Source organism: Aphelocoma coerulescens, chromosome 6, assembly GCF_041296385.1.
Source record: "Aphelocoma coerulescens isolate FSJ_1873_10779 chromosome 6, UR_Acoe_1.0, whole genome shotgun sequence".
Taxonomy (NCBI): Eukaryota; Metazoa; Chordata; class Aves; order Passeriformes; family Corvidae; genus Aphelocoma; species Aphelocoma coerulescens.
The window spans coordinates 7417595-7438170 of record NC_091020.1 but is presented as its reverse complement, the minus strand read 5'-3'; positions in this window follow the sequence as shown (position 1 = coordinate 7438170).

The following is a 20576-nucleotide window of genomic DNA, read 5'->3' as shown; positions in this document are numbered from 1 at the left end:
GCACTTTTGAAAAATACCTTTGTACTTTTTTTCCCCTGCAATTCAAAGACCACACTACAACCAGGGCTGAAACTCCCATGCAGAGCGTCAGTGTCTTAGGGACGCTGATGAAGATCCCTAGGAAATGGCATCGAACTGGTTCCACACATCTTAAGGGGTAGAAGTTCTATCCCAGATTGACATTACAACACAGTGACATAGCTTTCAACCCTCACTTGGAACTACTGAAACTGTACATTCAGAATATTAACCTCCCTCAGATTCTGACTTTAATTATTTCTCTTTGCCTAGTCCACCACGCTCTTCTAGCTACTGCAAGCCCCAGTAGGGCGACCAGGAGGTCAGTGGAATGGTGCTACAGGGCACCAAACTGAGTTTTGATCTTGAAATTTCCTTAGATGTATCTGCATATTACACCAAGAGAGCCAGGAAAAGCTACCCCTGTATATACAGGAGGTAAAAAAAAAGCAGGGTTGGAATCAGCTTTGCACTCCCACATGCAGAAATTGAATGCTGTCTGTGATATGATAGGAGGATCAATCCTGTCCTGGTGAGCTTCAAAAAAAGAAATGCAAAATGCCATTCATCAGGATTTTATGATTCAGCTACAAACTTCACCCTGAGTGGTCAATTAATCAGTGCTGCATCTGTTAACTTCTGCTCCAACACATGAAAGCAATCTGCTCACACATCCAGCAAACACTGAGCCCGAGCTGGGGTTTCCTCCAACATAAGGAAAGCAGGTATCAAGGAGGTGTCTCTCAGAAGCTCCTCTGCCAGGTCATCCAGTCCCCAAACAGATACAAGATGAGTTATTCCCTGCTCATCTCCAGTGGAAAACTCCCTGTCTCAGAGTGGTTTAAAAATAACCCAAAACAGCAGCAGAAAATGTCTTTGTGGTATTTCAAGTTTCTCAGCATCGAGTCCCCGCCTGCTGTCTCTTTTCTGGAGCAGCAGCAGTCTCGTATAAATAAAAGCTACTCAAAAAGCTTTTATTAAAAACCACTGCAGAACCTGCAAAGGTGCCCGGAAGAGAATGTGCCTAAGCAAATGAAGCTACCAGAGAGTGGGATGGCACCAGTCACAAATAGATGCAACACCTTTGCCTATAGTTAGTAGATCACTTTCCAGTACCCTTTAATTTGTATTCATTTATTTTTGTTAGGTTTGGGTCAAAAATATATACTTTAGGCTCAAAGAAATTTTGACCAAGCGAGCCTTTCCATCAATGACTGCACCATGTGCATCCAGGGGCGGTAGGCCTCTCTGCCTTAGCAAGATACTGTGATCATGAAAGTATCATTCAACCTTCCCTACTCTCCAAAAAGAGAAGTACTTTTAACTGTGGATAATGCCAGCACTTTATCACCTTCTGAAATGGGTTATTCTCCCCCACCCACTGCCAACTGACTGACCCAATGCCTGCATATTTTCCTGTTGCCAAGCTCTGTGCATTAGGAGCAGCTTACTTGTTTTATTTTGAAATAAAAAGTTGCTGAATGAGTGTAACAAAGGACCCATCTGCAAAGGTCACAAGAAAGGCTCTTGGAAGTTTCCAGCACTCCCCAGCTGCCCCAAGGCTTTCAACAGTTTAACTTTTTGGTTGAACTTCTGTGGCGCAAAAATGCAGAAATTGTAAGAAAGGAAGAAAAATGGTTCCTCGGCTTGTTTGTAGGGTAGGTGGGTTTTCTCATTTTTCATATCTCTGAACTACCTGCATATGTAAAAAATCTACTACTAACATGCAGTACTCCTAAGACAAGGACAACAGGTACACGTGAGCCAACAAGGAGAGCTGCAGTTTCAGTTCCCTCCTTGATCACTGCCACACTTGAGTGCTGGACCAAGGCTCCCTCAGCAAGTACAGAAGACATATTTACCCACTCTGACTTTAACTGCAAACTTCCCATTTTAGCCAAACTAAGTGCAGAATTTTCAGTGAAGACACGAGTCCCTGCCAGTATACACACCATTTCTTAACCTTTAAGGAAACATTTGAAATGAAAATATAAAAGCAAAAAAGAAACCTCCAACCCACTCCAGCATGAGAAACTCATTTAACTAGATTCCTTAATTATTCATTATTCTTTTTCCTATGTTGAAATGACCATCTTTGCCTCATTCCCAAAGGATTGCCTCCATAATTAAGTGAGGGAATCATTAAAATCTCAACATGCTGCCCGAGTGAGATTTTAGTGCTTTAAGTGTTCTGCATGCTCCATGCAGCAATAAGTTGACTTTTATAGGAAAAAAAATGCAAAAAAGCAGAATCACTAGCAATCAATAAAAAGAGGCAGAAGGGTATCAAATGCATATTTTTCAGGTGACATTTTTCTCACTTTCTCGTAAGTAAATTCATGTACCAGTCATAAAATCTACACGTTTACACTTAAAACAATCGCATGTGAAAATTCTCAGTTTCCTTAAAATAACAATCAATATTAAAAAAAAAATCCTCAGGATAATTTTAGGAACAGAGATTATCTTTTACTTGAAAAAAAATCCCAACCAAAACCTAAAAATCCCAAACCAAACAACAAAGTCCAGCTATTAGCACTTTGATACTAAAATCCTGCTGGAAGAAACCCTTGCAGCAAGAAAGGTAACGACGAAAGATTCATAAAAAAATCTAAAAATCACTGCCACTACAAAAAGTCAGAAATGTTTTGTTTCTTCATAGATTTCACATAAAGCTATTAATGCTCACAGGAGGCCAAGTTCTTTCTTGGCCTGGCAAGAGCAAGTGGGCATATAAAAAAAACCCACTTACCTGTGTAATAATTACAATTATCACAGAATAGGTGCATTAATGTGATGCCTGAAAGCCCAGGTAATGTTAGTGCCCTATTCAGAACAGCAGAGCGAGAGGCAATTCCTGTCCAGATCTGCCTGTAAGCTGCACACACAGTACACAGGGGGTGGGAGGCAATGTAGCCCTCCTGCTTTAGGGAGGGGGAAGGCAAACAGGAGAGGATGAAGTTGGAGGGGGAGTTGTTGAGTTTGTGTTGCATGGCAAACAACATACATCAACACAAGTTTATGTGCTGGGGATGTAAACACAAAAGTAACAGCCTGGAAGACGCAGGAAAGAAATCTCTCTCTCTCTCTCTCTCCTACACAGCTTTGCTTGGGTCTCATCTGGAACACTGTGTCCTATTTCAGCACTAAACTTCTAGGAAAAATTTGTCAGCTGGAGATGTGAAGAATTTATTGCTCTAACTCTGAAATCACTCTTCTTCAGAAAACAACCCTGAATGCTTCTCTGAATCTGTGGTTAGTAATAAATAACTTTGGATATGCATATCCACACACTCTTAGCAAAGATGAATACCAGCCAGCACTGCAACCTTGCTCATTTGCCTGTCTCCCCACACCAGCCCTTCTGGAATTTTTATTTTTCCCCCCAAAATAGGCAAACCCATATGAGACTGGAGTCAAACCTCCATAAAAACTAAAGATCACTCTCCAATTTTTATCTTTTATGTTCCTATGATTTTCTTTATCTTAAACTGGTTGTGGAGGGGCTGAGAAGGAGGAATGTTGCACGGAAATTCTGTTCAGGGATAAAGGGACTGTTCCCTTTTTAAAGCTAGAATAAATTCCAACTAAAATGTTTAACAAACCTAAACTTTAAATAATCAGTACTTCACAGAGCAGAAGAGAAGAAAACATACGAGGACTGTTGTCCAGAACAGCTCCAAGGGTACTGAAACAGGTGCATAACAACAGGGGTACATAACAACAATAACTCTGTGCAGTTCATGTTAGGACACAGGAATTACATAGGCTTAAGATAAAATTCCAGCCACTAGAGTTTTTTGATCTTCTGGGTTTGGTTTTGGAGGCAGGGGAGTGGTTTGAGACTTCCTGGAAAATAGGCAGGATAGCAAAAGACTGTTGAAGACCAAATTAGTACTAAACTAGAACAGGGAGGGGAAAGAAAACACAAAAAACCAGGAGATAATAAAATTGTACACCGGTCTGGTTAAATTTCCAGTCCCAGCTATCCTCCCGTATCTGTATCTGAATCTGTCACTACCTGGAAGTTACTGGGATGAACTGCAATCAGTCTGGATTTGTCAAGAGGAAACCGCATAAAATGAATTTAATTTTATTTCATGGAAAGGCAACAGGCGTTGGAGACTGGAGAACAGCAATACTTGTACCTGACATTCTCATAAGCAGGGTAAGGAACATGGTGTTGATGAAAAGATTGTTAGATTAATCCAAGAGGGACCTGGTAACTGAACTCAGGAACAAGATATTAACATTCATTGTCAAAAACGATGGATGCTCTGCAAGAGTCTGTCCTGGATTTGCTCCTCTCCAATGTTTTATTAATGAGTTGGGCAATAGGAAAAGTTTATTATCAATGCAAACATGAAATTACAAGAAGCATGTGCATGTTAAAGAGTGAAACTTCAGACCAAAATGATAAGTAAGACCAGGGGAATGGTGTGGGGGGGAAAAACCCCAAGCAATACAGACAAATTTCAATGGAAATAAGGAGGAAAATTTTTTTACACAGGCTAGAGAACAAGTAAGAACTGTTCTTCAGCATTGTCTGCAGGGGATAAAATCTTGCAGGTTCAACACAGGACAAAAGACAAGCAGCAGAGTAAAGTGCAGAAGTACAGCCTGCACAGTGAAATCATCTTTCTCTTCTATTTAGTATTTGCAAAGCTACAGGTATGCTGTGACTGACTTCTGCTATTCTGCTGCCAGGAAGATATGAATATTTGGGAAACAACAAGAGCAATCAGAAGTCTGTAAAACACATCCTCCTTTAGCCTGAAGAAAAGATGACTGATGGAACATGGCAACAGTCCTCAAGTCCATCAAAACCTTACAAAATGCAGAAGAACATAGTCTGTTCTCCACCATTACTATGGATAGTAAGAGGAGTAGAAAGTTTCAGTTGCAGCCACCTGATCTGGGTGAGATACTACGAGAATTTTTAAAAATAAGGAACCTCTTCAACAGCACACAAGGGACCAGAATGGAAACTTTACAACGTTCCCAATACGTATTAGGATCCCCTTAGCAATCCTTACATCTGTGCTGCTCATGACAATCCTATGAGCACTGGACCAAGGGGTATCCCAGCTTCCAAAAGTCTGTTCTTACTTCAACCTTACTGAGACAGTACAAAACTATTTTATTGATTTCAGTGTTGTATACTTTAGTAAGGTTGACAGTTAGAAATGTATTTTCTTAACACAAAATCTATGACCATTACCTGCTTCACATCATCAGAAGCAGAGCTCCAAATGAAGATCCAAATCAAAAGAGAACAGTGATGTGTTTGAATTATTCTGGCAAGTCTGAAAGTCTTAAAAAGGTATTTCTCTATGTATCAAAAATAGAATTTAAAAAATCTACTTTAATTCCATAAGGTTAAAAATTAAGAGGAGTTAAACACAATAAACTATACAGAACTATACAATATGCTGAGAAGTCTGGTCTAAATTACAGGCACAATAAAGAACTCTAAAAAAAATGCAGTTCAAGATCCTTAAGCTAGCGAGGAGGGGCACAGCAAGCTCACTGCCCTGGTCTTCAGGAGAGCAGACTTTGTCCTCTTCAGGGATCTGCCTGGTAGAGAGCCATGGGATAAAGCCTCCAGAGGGAAGAGGGACCCAGGAAAGCTGGTTGACATTCAAGGATCACCTCCCCAAGCTCGGAAGTGATGCATCTCAACAAGAGGAAGCCAGGCAAAACCACCAGGAGGTCTGCATGGATGAACAAGGAATTCCTGGATTAACTCAAGCACGAAGCCTGTAGAGGGTGGAAGCAAGGACAGGTAGCCTGGGAAAGATACAGAGAAATTGTATCCAGGAATCAGGTTAGGAAATTTAAAGCCCCGATGGAATTAAGCCTGGCCAGGAACATCAAGTGCAACAGGAAAAGCCTCTATTACGTATGTTGGTGATAAAAGGAAGACTTAGAAAAATGTGGGCCTTCACTGGAAGGAAACAGGGAACCAGCTTACCTGGGATATGGACAAGACTGAGATACTTGACAAGATTTTTGCCTCAGCCTTCACCAACAAATGCTCCAGCTGCACTGCATGAGTCCCAGGAGACAAAGGCAGGGACTGGGAGAATGAGGAACTGCCCACTACTGGAGAAGATCTTGTTTGAGACCATCCAAGGAACCCATGGGACCTGATGAGCTCCAACCGCAGGTCCTGAGGGAACTGGCAGCTGAAGCTCCTAAGCCACTACCCACCATATTCGAGAAGCTGTGGTAGGCTGGTGAAGATCCCACTGACTGGAAAAAGGGAAGCATAACCCCCATTTTTTTAAAAAGACCACCCACGGAAATACAGGGAACCCATCAGTCTCCGATCAGTGCCTGCCATGGTAGGAGGGTCAGAGTGAGATGATCTTTCAGGTCCATTCCAGCCCAATCCAAACCATTTTATGATGGAATACTAGGCACCATTTTCTTCCTATACATTAAGATGCTCTGTTTGACAGCACACACAAAATCAAGACTTTACATGGACTCTTTAGGGACATTGGAACATTTTTGGCATTAACTTGCAAAACCACTGCATAGAATTACAGCTATTTAGAGAAATCAGAGTGGTTGATAATGCATCTCTTCTAAGCATATATTACATACTTAAGAAAGCAAGAAAAATATTAAAATTCAATTTTTAGCCTTAGAGCTGCTTTCTAGAGTTACAGTGTATATTCTGAAGGGTAGTCACAGGCTGCATAAAGACAGACTAACAAATGTTCAAGCTATAGAGGCCACAATCCAGTACAACTGCAGTTTGAGTAGCTGTGTAGTTTGGCAAGAGGCTACAGACAGAGCGATAATGAAAATCAAATTTGGGACTGCATGACAAGAACTGTGTGAACAGTAAATGAACAACTTACACACTATTCAGCAAAAAAAATAAAAAAAAAAGAGAAGGACTAATCAGAATCAGCCAGTTCTTACAGGCTCCCCGTGCGTAGGCTGAATAATTGTCTCATCATGATAATAGCTCTTATGACAACCATGATCTCACCACTGCACTCCAAGATCCAGAATGCTGCTGGTACTCTCACACCCACAACAAGGCACACTCGCTCTTTGCATTTGAAGAAAATCCTACTCTGCAGCTCCAACCCTTGGCTGTTAATGCAGGCAGGGTGTAATCTTGTTATTTTTTATGTCTTTGCTTTCAAGCCACAAAACCTATATATTTCCTCTGTAGACAGAATAGCACAGACTACAATTCCTATTGTTATGAAGACATCTCCCATTCCACCATTAATTCAAAACAAATAGCAGAGTTCCCAGCAGTGGTAAAAATCAGCAGTATGCACCTGATAAATAAAATAAAAATTGAGATGTAATTTTATGTTTCGTAGCTCATTTTCTCCATCTAATTTCTGCTTTACAGAGGCAGTGGGTTACAGTCTATTCTGCACTGAGACCAGGGTATAAAACATGCCTTTTGCCACCACTTCCCCTTCCCTTCTCTCTTACCGGAGGCCTGGCACCATCTGTTTTTAAGTGTAGTTCTATCATTTTTTCTGGGTTAACAAAGCAGTGAAAATTAGCACCAGCCACAGGTCTGGTTAAGCATGTAAACTCAGGCAAAAAGGAAGGAAGCAATCATCAGTGTTCCATCAACACCCACTGAAAAACCCAAGGTATGAAAAAGAACATCAGATGAGAGATCTCTGTTCCTGATGGACAGGCAGGAAGAGCACCCTTGCCTGCAGTGTGTTCACTGTGTCCTGACATGTGAGCTGCCACTGTCTCTTCTGGAAAGGGCAGAAGCTACTGCCCCATGACAAAGCTGTTACAAGCAGCACACCCCCAGAACTGAAGCATCTCTGTATTTTCCCTAGTAAGATATTAATATATTTCATGGTGAAGTGACTGGGTTCACACACAATGATAGGTCAAGGAAGAGAGAAGAACTTTCAACAACTTAAAAGCACCAGCCAAGACTTATCATCAGTTCAAACTAGTGTCAGGGTAGGCTGTGGACTGCTGCCACCCTACAGTCTCATTCCCACCTGTTTTAAGCACTGGATACACAGTGCCACCCTCCAAAATGTCATGAAACTATGTCTGTCCTTTTTAGTTTATACAGCACACGAGGTTTCAACAGCCCCAGCCTCAGTGCAGAAGAGAACAGCTGCCACAGCACCAGTGTGTGCCAGCTCCTGGAATGCTGCTGGAGCCAGCTCTGGGACAGCCTGACCTCCCTGACAAAGCCTGGCTACTGCTGTAGGCAGGAAAAAGGAAAAGTGCTCTGGCAGTTTGTTGTCATGCTGCCTGGAGTAGGGGCTGGCCTGCCAGGACATGACAGATATGAATAGGAGCCTCTCTGAAGGACACAGTTATTCCTAAAAAAAAAAATAAACCATTACTCCATGAATGACATACTCAGTCCGATGTGCATGTGAATTCACTCCATCTGCACCACAGGTGAACTGTCCAAATTCCCACATAATGTCTCAAATTTAAACAAGCTGCTCCCCGAAAAGCAGAGCTGATTAAGTCTGATTTTCCATATCCCGTTGGATGATGTGTCTCCACAGTACTCATTGCACTACAGCTTTAGGTCCCCACCATCCCTTTCAGGTCACTGCTCCCCTGCCAGCCCCTTCCAGTCCTTCCCTGGGCGCTGGTGTCCCCACCCTCACCACACCTCAAGGTCCTTGCCCACACCACGAAATCCTCAGAGCATCCTGGCCTCTGACACATTCCCTACAGCTCTCAAAACACCTTTGATGATTGTGTAGGCTTACATTTCCTTGGGAAACTAGAGTTAAATTGCACACACAGACTGAAAAGCAGAAGCACTGTGGGAAACTGTCGGTATTTTGTTATAAAAGGTAAGAAGAACCAGTTTTTCTCTATACTTCAATACTTCCCCACCACAAGGCACAATGACAGCAACATCAGAGAGACTTTGTGGAATAATGTCTCTCTGCACTTTTTAAATTTTACTTAAAATTAATTAGCACAGTAATAGGTAAAGAGGAAGATGAATTTTCAATTTCTTGCTTGGGTAATCTTCAGGGCATCTAGAAAAGATCACTGTGAGTAAGGCTGAATCCCTCAATGTTCTCCTTCAGTTGGCAGATTTTTGGACGGATCTTTATTCTCTCAGTGAGACAACTTCCAGTACTTGAGGCTTTTAAAAATCAAAAATAGAAATAACTTACATGATGACAAAACTGCAAAGGCCCAAAGGGGATTTTGAAGTCAAAACCTGTGGAGATTCAGAATAATGCAATCTCTTGTACAGAAAAAACCCAATTTATTGATACAGTCAATATTACCAGATAATACAAAGAACCTGGTAAGAAAAATTAAGCCTACCTACAAAGTGCACTCCTTCCATGTTCTACTGCTCTCCAAATGGAAGTTGTGGAAACAGACATAATTACTGCCTTAAAGTACCTCAGCAAAAAGTGCAACCAAGTCAATTAAGTCAAATGAAGAAAGGATTTACCAACCAGAACTGGCAAGACATCTCTGCCTGACCCACAAGAGGAAAATAAAAACAGTCTTCTACATTGTTTCTTGTGATCATTCTTTGTGATGTTTTGACACATCAAAACCATTTTAAGAAGTTCCAATTAAAACTTGTATTTAACAAAAAAAAAAAAAAAAGAGAAAGAAATAAAGAAAAAATAAAATACATGCAAGGGACCTCATTGTGAAAAAGTGTCCTATTTAAAGAATCTTTAAAGCTGCACAGTGGGGTACTGAGTAAGTTTCAATTATTTTTTATTAAGCTTCAAGCACAAATCAAAGATGCTCTTTACCTTTGTCATCAAGTCTGCTAAGGAAAACATCAGACTCATAGACCCAGATGTGGTGAGTAGACCCCCAAGTATATTGACTAGATTATTGAACATAGCTGTTTTAAAAATTATAGATGAGGACACAGTTTATTACCACAGCAATCTGACCCAGCAGCATAAACCTAAAATTCTCCAGAACTTTCATTTCCAAAGCACCAAAATACTTTCGCTTCTTTCATATTTCTTAGCACTGAAAATAATTTGCTAGGGAAAAACATATTCCCCAAAGCCATGCTTCTGTGGACAGCTTTTATAACCTTATGCATAAATCTGCCAAGTGAAAGAATTTCAGATTTGGAGAACTATTTAAAAATTTGGCCAATTAACATTATCAACATCGCAGACAAAAAAAAATTAGCTAAATGATATCCTTGTCACAACCGACGATTTTGATGAGCAGCAAATTTTGAGGGCTGGGCGAACTCTTTGCGCGTAACTTAGACCCTTAAATCAAGGGAGAGCAAGAAATAGCAGATAGCACTTTAGTCCAGAATTCCTTTCCAAGAAAGGAAATAGGAGCCATGCTCACATTGTTTAAATTCCATCTACATACCTGCACCCAGCGTGTCCTGCCCTGTGGAAAGGCCTGGCCAAGAGACTAGGCTATCTTCAGGGACTTGGAACAGGATTTTGCCTCTCTGAAAACTACCTATGGTCCATTTCTACTTAACCTGAAGAGTATAAGCTACAATAAAGGCAAAACCAGTTGGGGTTTGAGGCTGGGGTGGGTTTTTGGTTTTACTGGAGAATTTCCAGCAAGACCAGGGTTGGTTGAAGAACAGTAAGCCAGAAAAGACAAACCTGAGCATACTCGCTGCCACCTGGCAGGTCTAAGATTAGGACCAGAGGTAATAAAGACAAACTTCTCTAGGATCCCGTGGCAGTTTTGCAGGAAAAATTGAGAAGGACCATCATGGGCATAAGAAAGCAGGCAGTCCTTTTTTTACTCTCCATTTGTCTAGAAGGGATGGCAGCCTCCAGGAGTCTGCATGGAAAGGAAGCCTGATGTCGATGCAGGGCTTTGGCTGAGGTGTCTGACAAGCACTTCCAAGGCCTGTGGTTATGAAGGGGTTGCATGAACTGACACCTGGTGGCTCCAAAGTGACAGATGTGACTACAGAGAAACAAGTAGGCAAGTAAGGCTGGAAGCAGGAACTGCTGCTGGAAGCACAGACACTTTCTGCATTCATACCCATACAGCAGAAAGCTCCACAATTTAACTGTGCCTTGCACATGGAAATGCTATTTCCTTTAAATTGTATAAAAACACCAGTGATTCATTCCTGCTCATTTGCCTCCACGTCAGGCACGATTTTATTCACCTTTATCGTATTCCCCTTTATTCATTCCTCTTCAAGCTGTACAGATCTGCTCTATTTAACTTCCCCTCACACAAGAAGTGATTCTTTTGCTATTCTTAAAACATATTCCCATTTTACATTCTTTTAGTAAGTAGGATGTAGGGTAGTGGAGAAACAGAAACACTTCTCAATACAAGACTCAACAAAGGAATACAATTTTGTTTTGTTTTCTGTTTTCTTCTAAACTATTCCCAGTGTTACTTACCGACCTTTTTGATCATACTCCTGGACTGTGAGCAGACACATCAAGGAGATACCTGCACGTTCTAAATTGTTACTAAACAAAAAAGCAAAGAAATCCAAAACACCAAGGCTCCATTCAAATACTGAAATGTACCACATGAAAGAAGACAGGCATTAATCTTGCCTAGTTTCCCCTCCAGGAAAGAGGAGTTATATATATTTACTCTTCATCTGCTTTATCCAATTCTGATTTAACTGACTGACTCTCATCTTTTCCCCAAGAATACAATGTATTTTTCAGTAGTAGTCAAACTTCACAAAGGATTTGAAATCACTGGATATCTTTAAATGCTGTTATGGACAAAGGATGCAATTCTGATCTCACTCTATGTGTGCACAAATCAGGAGTCATTCCACTGAGGCAAATGAAGTAATAGCTGAGTAACTGATACAAAGTAAAGCAAGGCAAGCCTAAAAGCATGTTCCCAGAAATGTCACCAAGTCAAGAAAGCCATTTGCAAATGGCAGTACAGAAGAAAGAGTGAGCTACAGACAAATGAATGCTCAATTTATTTCAGACAAGAGTAACAAGAGTTTCTGGAAATGACATAACAGGAGCTAATAACAGCTTGGCAGAAGCAAGAGCAACAAGATATTCCCTCATCCAGGGGCTTGGCAGCATGCCAGTAAGGGGCTGGAACTTGTCTGTATTGTTAAAACCATCAGTTAAATACAACCCAGGTGGAAAGTCACCCTAAAGTTTAAAAGGCTTTCCCAACAATCTGCTGAAAGAGGCAGCAGGGTGCAACATGTCTAAAGGGAAGGGGGTTTAGGCATTTCCAAAGGTGAAGTGATGAATTCCGGCCTCTAACCTACAAACGATCTCCTTGCTTCACAATGATCTGACGTCTGGACGACTGAGTGTAAAATCGTTCTGAGTTGCTTCCTGACTCTTATGGTAAGGTGTTGCAGTTTTATTATAATGGCCAGCCATTTTCTTAAAGTTTAAGACCTTTCTTTTCACAATTGCAAAAGCTACCTGATGCCAATACCATTTAAAAAAACCCAAAACCCAAGCAAACCAATAACAAAAAACAAGTGTGAAAACTGAAGTGGGCTGAGACTAATTGCTGGAAAAACATAGCACAGCATAACTGAGTAGGACCTGCTGAGCTTACACCTTAAGTTTTCCTTCAGAGGCAAAAGAGAACCTTGCAATTCCACCCCAATCTGTTTAAATGCACGTGCTTCACTTCTGCCTTCTCCAGTATTAATCTTTCCCACAAGCCTAACTTCAGCCATCATGCATCACAAGACACAGCAAACTTCAGCTCTGTATTTGGAACTAATAAATTCAACTCAGAATTTATTTGCTTCATCAAATCAAGAAATAAAGTTATTTTCGTCACTGGGACTTCAAACTCTTTTCATAAAAGAGCACTGTAGCAAGAAGTGAATAAACCCAGTTCTCTCCAGCTCAAATTTCAAGGCAATATATTGGGTGGGGTTTTTTGGTTTGTTATTATTAAAACAAACTCACTCAGCTTGGATCAGCAATGTTTTCATATTTTGCCCATATTTTACATCTTTCTCAAGGAAGCTGTGAATAACCCAAAGCATCATTTATCATCCTCTTTTTGGCAGGGGATAAAATTACAGCACAAGTAGAAATCCAGACAGCAGAGACATTAAAAAATGCAGCCAGCCCAGCGACTACCACTATCCTACATACATATGATAATGGAAAAGGCTGACTTCACCCAATCCTCCAGAGTAGGTGAATTTTCAGGTCACTGTTCACCATGGTGATGAAAATACAGCGCCTAGGAGCAGAAGGCAAGCACTGGGCACCTTAAAATAAGTAAATGAGTAAATAGATAAAAGTGAGGCAAAGGTCTCAAAAAAAAAAAAGTCTTGAGCCAAGAATTTACTGAATGCTTCTGCAAAACCATTGTAAGAACAGAGACTGGATTTCAACAAAGCCACTCAAAACCTAGCCCCGAGCAGAACATTTCCTCCCCTTTTGGATCACGCTGCTTTTAGGACATGCTGTTCACATTGGCAACTGCAAAGGGTTGTGTCATACCTGGCACAGATGAAGCCATAGGCAAATAGTCAAGGCCATGCAAGAAGAGGCAGCAGAGGGACTCAACCATGTCAAAATATGCCTCAGGGGCATACTCACTGAACAACAACATTACCAAAATATTTCTAGTTGGCACTGTAAATTAACCAAAAGTAAGGAATGCAGCCCAATTTAGGAGCAAAGCTCATAAAAAAATCCCAACAAAACCAAGCTGGTTTTACCTTAAAGTCTTCAAAAAGATGTATTAAGGATATGGTGAAATTACACATCATATCAACTACCTTCTGTCAATACAGATTTTAAGATACCTGTGAAAGTAGCTTTTCACTTTGAAGGTTCACATTATTGTGACATCAGGCTGGAAGGGGGAGAGTTAAGTGTCTGTTGCTATTTTCATTAAAGACCATTTTATGCCTCAATTGCTGGAAAAAAATGATTTTACTTTAAAACTAGTCTTGGCAGGCAAATGCTGTAGCCAAACATGTGGGTTAATAGATTTGTCAAAATGAAAAACATCTAACAAATAAAAAAAAAAAGAAATGGAAGGAAGCTCACGCAGCATCTGACACCTGATACTAACCTGATCCATGAAGTTGACATTTAATCCACCTATCACCTATTTAGAGAAACACAAACTGCTATTTATTAACCAGCTTTACTGTCTCACTGCTACGTTATCCATCAGTAATCTACTGATTTTTCCTTAAAATTATAAACACTCAGGCAGGTCTAGAAATCAGCATTCTTCTTCATGTATCAGTATGTGCAATCATTATATCCCCTCAACAGCATGTCCACAGGCTTTGGGCTCACTAAGACATTGCATCTCCCCAAATCTGCAATTCCAGCACTTTAAAGACTTAAAACCTTGCTGGCATTGAACGGCCTGTAGAGCACAGCCTCCTGCTGCTCCCAGAAAGGGTGTGGAAAAGCTTCCCTACAGCACATATATCCCTGTCCAACCCATACAAATCCTCTTCTTGTTGCAGGGGACAACTGCAAGCTCAGCTGCTTGGAGGAACTGAGATAAATGCAAGTTGCTGAGAGGGAAGCAGTGCCTGTGAGCACCCCAGAGGGGAACGCTTGCAAGGCTCAGTAGGACCGGCTGCTGTGGGACAACTGGATCTGACAGCTGGCAGCCTGGAAGCTGAGAGCAGGGACCATTCACACCAACACCACCCACTGCCATGCTTCTCCCTGAAACAAAGCTGCTGGAGAAGGCAACTCCAGTCATTAATAAGATGGCATTCCTTTTCTGCATCTCCAGGTTAGGCACAATCCAATATCCCTTAGAGGATAGTGGAGGCCCAGAAAGGGACAGAGGTGCTACAAGTTTGAGAGTACCTGTAACCTGTATTTCTAATTATTCAGGAACTATTTTCCATATTGCCATTCCTGGTATCACAGGACTCCTTTTCCACCTGTGAACAGTCTCAAGGATCAAACCTTGTTGTCCTGAAGACCAAAAAGTTACTGACTATGGAGAAAACAATTTGGCTCCTTCCTTCTAATGACAACCTGAAGCATAATCACCAGCAGTGACACATGCATGGATCTGCCAGGAGAGCTGTGCTAAGGATCAGTAAACCAGCACAGCACAATTACAGCAGCCAGAACCAGGCACGGGGCACAACCCTAACACCAGTGAAAAATGTTGGCTGACTTCACTGGAACCACAGGAGAAAGCCAGAATCAGCTGAAGCAGGCACAGGAATGGAAGTTTAGAAGAACAAGAGAAAGCAGAGGGGTTTATATCTATCCATTCCTTCCATCCCAGAACAACAATTTCTAGGAAACTAAGTTGTAAGCACACAGAGTGATCAAGTGTTTCCCCGACAAGCAGAAGCTGCAGTCAACAGAAATTAGCGAAGTTATTCCCTTGAAATTTTCCATACCCATCTTGGCATCAGGGAATTTTATGAATATTTTGAAAATTAATACTTTTGATGAACATTAAAAGAAATCAAGTAAAAAGTTAGATCATCAACAGAAATATTTACTGATTAAAGCTCTCACACAGAGTGTGCAAGAGTGAAAAATGTGAAATGAGGCAGTAACTACCCAAAGTCCCGCTGGGTGCCTGAAGCTTAATTCTTAACTGTAAGCTATTCTCCCAAAGGCACAGAATAGAAATTCATCTCAGAGGTGCACAGAGCCTTTTGAGTTGATGTATTTAACTGCATGACAAGCATTAATAGGAGTTACCCAGATAAATTCCAGCATATCTACTTTCAAAATATATTACTTAACCTAGCTGAACCCACAATCTATTTTTTGTTGTTGTTGTTGAATTGCCAGTAAACTGATACGAGTTTTAAATAAAATTCTTTTGCAGCATGATATACAGAGACATGACTTTGGTGCACTACCATCTTGTGGACTATCTGGGAAAAACAGTAAGTGGAGTTTTGTATATACAAGCAGCTCACATTCAGGGTGTATACACTGATCTGTGCAAAGAGCCCTAAAACTGCATTGTGGAAATACTGCACAGAACTAGGAACAGTTCTTTGATTTCTTAGGGCTTGGCAGATTGCCTCAAATTCCTTTTTGACAGCTTAGCACCAACGTGTGGTGTCACCAGCCTTTCCTGGGAGAAGGCTCTCACCAAAACTGCAACATACACAGAGCAGTTGTAGAAGATCACTGCTGGCTCCAATCCTCTGCTGCACAATTCCAGGCTCTCACCTGCACAGGTGTGGGAGTTTCCCCTGTAGATGCAGCTGCACTTTGTGGCCTGAAGAATAAAACCATAGCCTGGTACTCAATGCCAGTGCTGGGAGTTTGCTTAGGTGGGTTAAGTTAGCAATGTTTTACCACACATTCTTGTGTATAAACGTGTGAATGTATACATGTAATATTTGTGAAAATGGATTTTAAGGTATTATTTATGTGTGCGTAGGCATACAAACGTTGTGTGTGTGTAAACACACACATATATTGTAAACACTTGAAATACGATAAATTGCCTTCTGGAACTCATTGTTGTGGGTGTTACTTCTCTGCAATACAGTTAAACCTCCATGATGATTCACTCTGCATCTCTCTCTCATAAGATATTTCTTGTGTGCATCCAGAAATACACTAACAAATTTTAAACTGTGAAGAATAACATGATTTAAGAATTTAACTCAGTGTAATGAAATAAGTATACAAAGAACAAACCCACATTAGACTTTCAGTTCATTGCCTGGTTATATTCACTACCAACAGCCTGCTCCCAACTCAGCAGCCTTAACAACCAGTATCATATTCAGGGATATAACAGAGACAACACTATTTCTTTCCCCAGTATGGAGGTGATACCCTAATCCTTTATCCCTTCATGATCATTCCCAAATCCAAAACTTTCTCACTGTTCCAAGCATCACTGTTCATCAGACTGTCATAAATTTTTAAGAAATAGTCTGGCTTCCCTCTCACTTAATTTCTAAAAAGTCCATTGCCAGCGCTCCCTCATCCTACTTGCCATGATCACACTGTTCCCTGAAACCGACAACCAGCCCTCCCTTTCCCCCAAGCCCTGTTTCAGGGGGAGAGGACATACTGAGCTTGAAAAGTAGCAAAACCTTCAACCTGTTGACCTACATAATTTACATTAATCACCGTAAGTTATGACTTTTCACTGCAGATTTTTTTATAAAGCTGGTGACTAAGATAGCTTAAGCTATAACTTGAGGAACACCCAGAACTGGTGCATACACAAAAAAACAAGACAAAAACCAACCCAAAATGTTCTCTTTCAAAAATCCCATCACTTGTTGCAGTAGCACCAGCTTCCTATAGCTTTCAGACAGACCCCCTTAAGTCACAACAAATTACTTCAAAAAGAACAAATTCTGATTAAGAGTCCCTGAACAGAATGGGGTGAGGGGGAGATGTAACACCACCTCTCTCTGTGAGGAGAGCTTTCCTAGACTTGCATCCCATCTAAAAAAGAAAATCATAAATACCATGGTTTCGTGAGAAAGAAATGAGCATTAAGCAGAGTTGAAGTTGTCAGAAAAAAAAAGTTAAAACATTTATAAAGAAACATTACTGCATCAACATAATGGGGTCACCAAAAATAAATAAAAATTTTATTTCAGAGCAAATGCAATTGTTCCCAAAATGACATTTAAACCACATTGTACAAATGTTTTTCAAGACCAGGAATTAAAAACATAGCTGGCAGCTCTTCCACAGCAAGCAAAAATTCTTCTAGGATTAACATGGGTAACAAGCCATCTGACAAGTCCTACAACTAATCAAACATTGACAGGGGTCACTGTCTGTCACTAAGGTACTGCTGTAGATGATCTTTATGGGAGTTGCCATTTGTGATTAAGGTACTGCTACAAATGCTAACACACAAATGTGGCTTTCTGCTTTTAGTGATGTGCTGGACACCAATCATTGCTAAAGACCAGACTGAAATCACAGATCAAAACTCTGCACTACCCTATTGATTTTTTACTTTATTTGGAAGGAAATACAGTAACAGCCTGAAATATAACCACCACCAGAAGAATCAATTCCGTTGCAAGTTAGAATTGTTTAAATTTTTGTGGAAGAGGAAACTTTTAAAAATACTTGAGATATCAATATTGTTACGGGGGAAAAGTACAGTTTCACTCCTAAAACTTACCCAAGCCAGAAAAAACAATGGTAATCAACATACATCAACAGTTGACTAACACTATTACAGGAGAGGGGGTGGGAGGAGCTCAAATCCACGTCTTAACAAACAAGCACCTACAGCACTTACAGATAAAGACCAGAAAAGATAACCTGCTCTCAAGACTGAAAATCACAGATGTGAAGACAACAAAACCAGCCTGACTAATCTAGTCAGCTTGGTTTTCACCCAAACTGAAACGAAATTGAAGTTCTTGCTGGCAGTTTTATACCAGATTCAAAGAGGGTACGGACCTATGCATTAGCAGGGAAAGAGAAATGCTGGGCAGCCCATGGGAGCCTTCACTGCTGCTGGATGTCCTGGCTCTGTTCTGTGAATCAGCACAGGCAGGACAAGCCAATCCCAAAGCACTGGTTTGCTCCTGCCCATGTCTGCAGCACTGCTGACTGAGAATATTTCATGGCATTTCATAAACCCACACTCTTATGGGGGTTTCTGTCACGGATGTGGGCGGCTGAAAAATACCCTCCTTTGAAAGCAGCTTTCACGGCTCAGTCATTAATGCAGAGTTAACAACACGCCTGCTTTGTGAAACTGTTCCTGAATTTATAAAAATGAGGGTTGCTTAAGGGCACCCTGAACTATCCATGACATGAGAGTTACTGCAAAGGAAGTGATGGCCTGTCCTGTAGCAAACAGTGCTGCAGCCAGTCACCAGTGTGAGAGCACCCAGGAGAAGCCCTTTCTAATTTCAGAAGCCTGGAGTCACTAAATTTGATTTAGCTGCAGAGATGGTGGGAAATGCCGCTAGAATTTATATTTGTATCTAATGAGAAAATGACATGTAAATTTTAGTTTGGGATTTGAACCAGTGTCTTGATCTGATTTCAGATTTTGATGCTGCTGAGCTGAGCTCTGTTAATAGAGATGCCCTTGAACAACAGAAACAATTATCTGAAGTAGAATACACTCATCTCAGTAGTTAATCTAATCCCTTTTATACTGACATAGCAATTCCAACATGTCCCATAAAGCAGGAAGCCTTGGAATTTTTTCACAAGATTTTTCTAGTAAGAGCAAATAGTCCTTCTATTAAAATATTTTATTTAGAAATGCCCACAAACAAAACCACAAGAAGTTCCACCTCAACATGAGGAAGAACTTCTTTCCATAGAGGGTGGCAGAGCACTGGAACAGGCTGTCCAGGGAGGTTGTGGACTCTCCCTCTCTGGGGACATTCCAAACCCACCTGGATACACTCCTGTGTCACCTGCTCAGGAGACCCTGTCAGGTGACCCTGCCTTGGCAGGGGGGTTGGACTGAATGATCTCCAGAGGTCCCTTCCAAACCTAACTATTCTGTGATTCTGTTAAAAAAAAAAAAAAAAATCTCTTTTTCTTCTTTACGGATGTTTTTAAGAGCTGCTAAAATTTGCCATCTGCTACTTCCTGCTTTTTGCAAAACATAATTGATGAATTAAGTATGTTCTCTCAAATATTTTTTTGAAAACTTTTTAAAAAAATTTACTGTATTTTAAATAAATAGAAATTCAATTGGGAGTGAGGTATTCCACCCCAGAGCTGACATGAAGTATTGATACAGCAAAGAAAATTTTCAACTATAAAAATTCACACATGTATCCTTTATGTATCTATACATAATAGAGGCTATCAGTATTATGAGCTCCAGAGCACAGACATTTGTCACCATTAACTAGAGGCAAATATAGATATGAAGACATTTAACAGTCTTCAAAGAGCTCAGCTCCTTTGGTGTTCTGACATTCAAACAAAATGGTTGAAGTTTATATTTAGAGTTGAGGCATATTTGTAATGGTTTCCTTTTAGAAACATTTTTAACATACATTTGAGAGTTTAAATACTTGGATTTTAAAGAGATTTAGTTGTGAATATATCACAATATCAATATTTAGTTAAGACATTTGATAATACATTTCCATAATTTTAATGTAATATCTGTCTTTAGAAAGGAAAAAAATAACTGTTGCCTAGCTCAAGCAACAGTAATCTAATACCTCCAAAAAGGAATGGGCTTGTTAGTAGACAACAACAACAACAAAAGGAAATAACTTTCATGTGAAAATTATTCTGACAGTGATATTATCCCTCTGTTGAAAACTACAAAATGTCCCATTGCCAATTAATGGCTACTTCAAAAGTCAAATAACAAGCAAGAAGATCGCATATGGCAAACACATCCTGACATCTGACAACAGCTCGAGCCAACACAACACAAAACCTCACTCCCTGATGAAAACATGGCTCCCTCCTCCCAGGAAAATCAGCTCTCAGGTGCTGAGGGAGAGGGATGGCTTCCAGAGGGAATCCAGTGGCCGTGAGCAGGGATGGCAGGAGGTGACAGCGCTGAATGACAGGTGACAAGCAAAGCAACATCAACACACTGTCAGCAGTGCTTTCAAGAGAAATCAAAATCACATGAGCAGTTACAGGAGAGAAGAGTCTGGCTAAAACCTACAT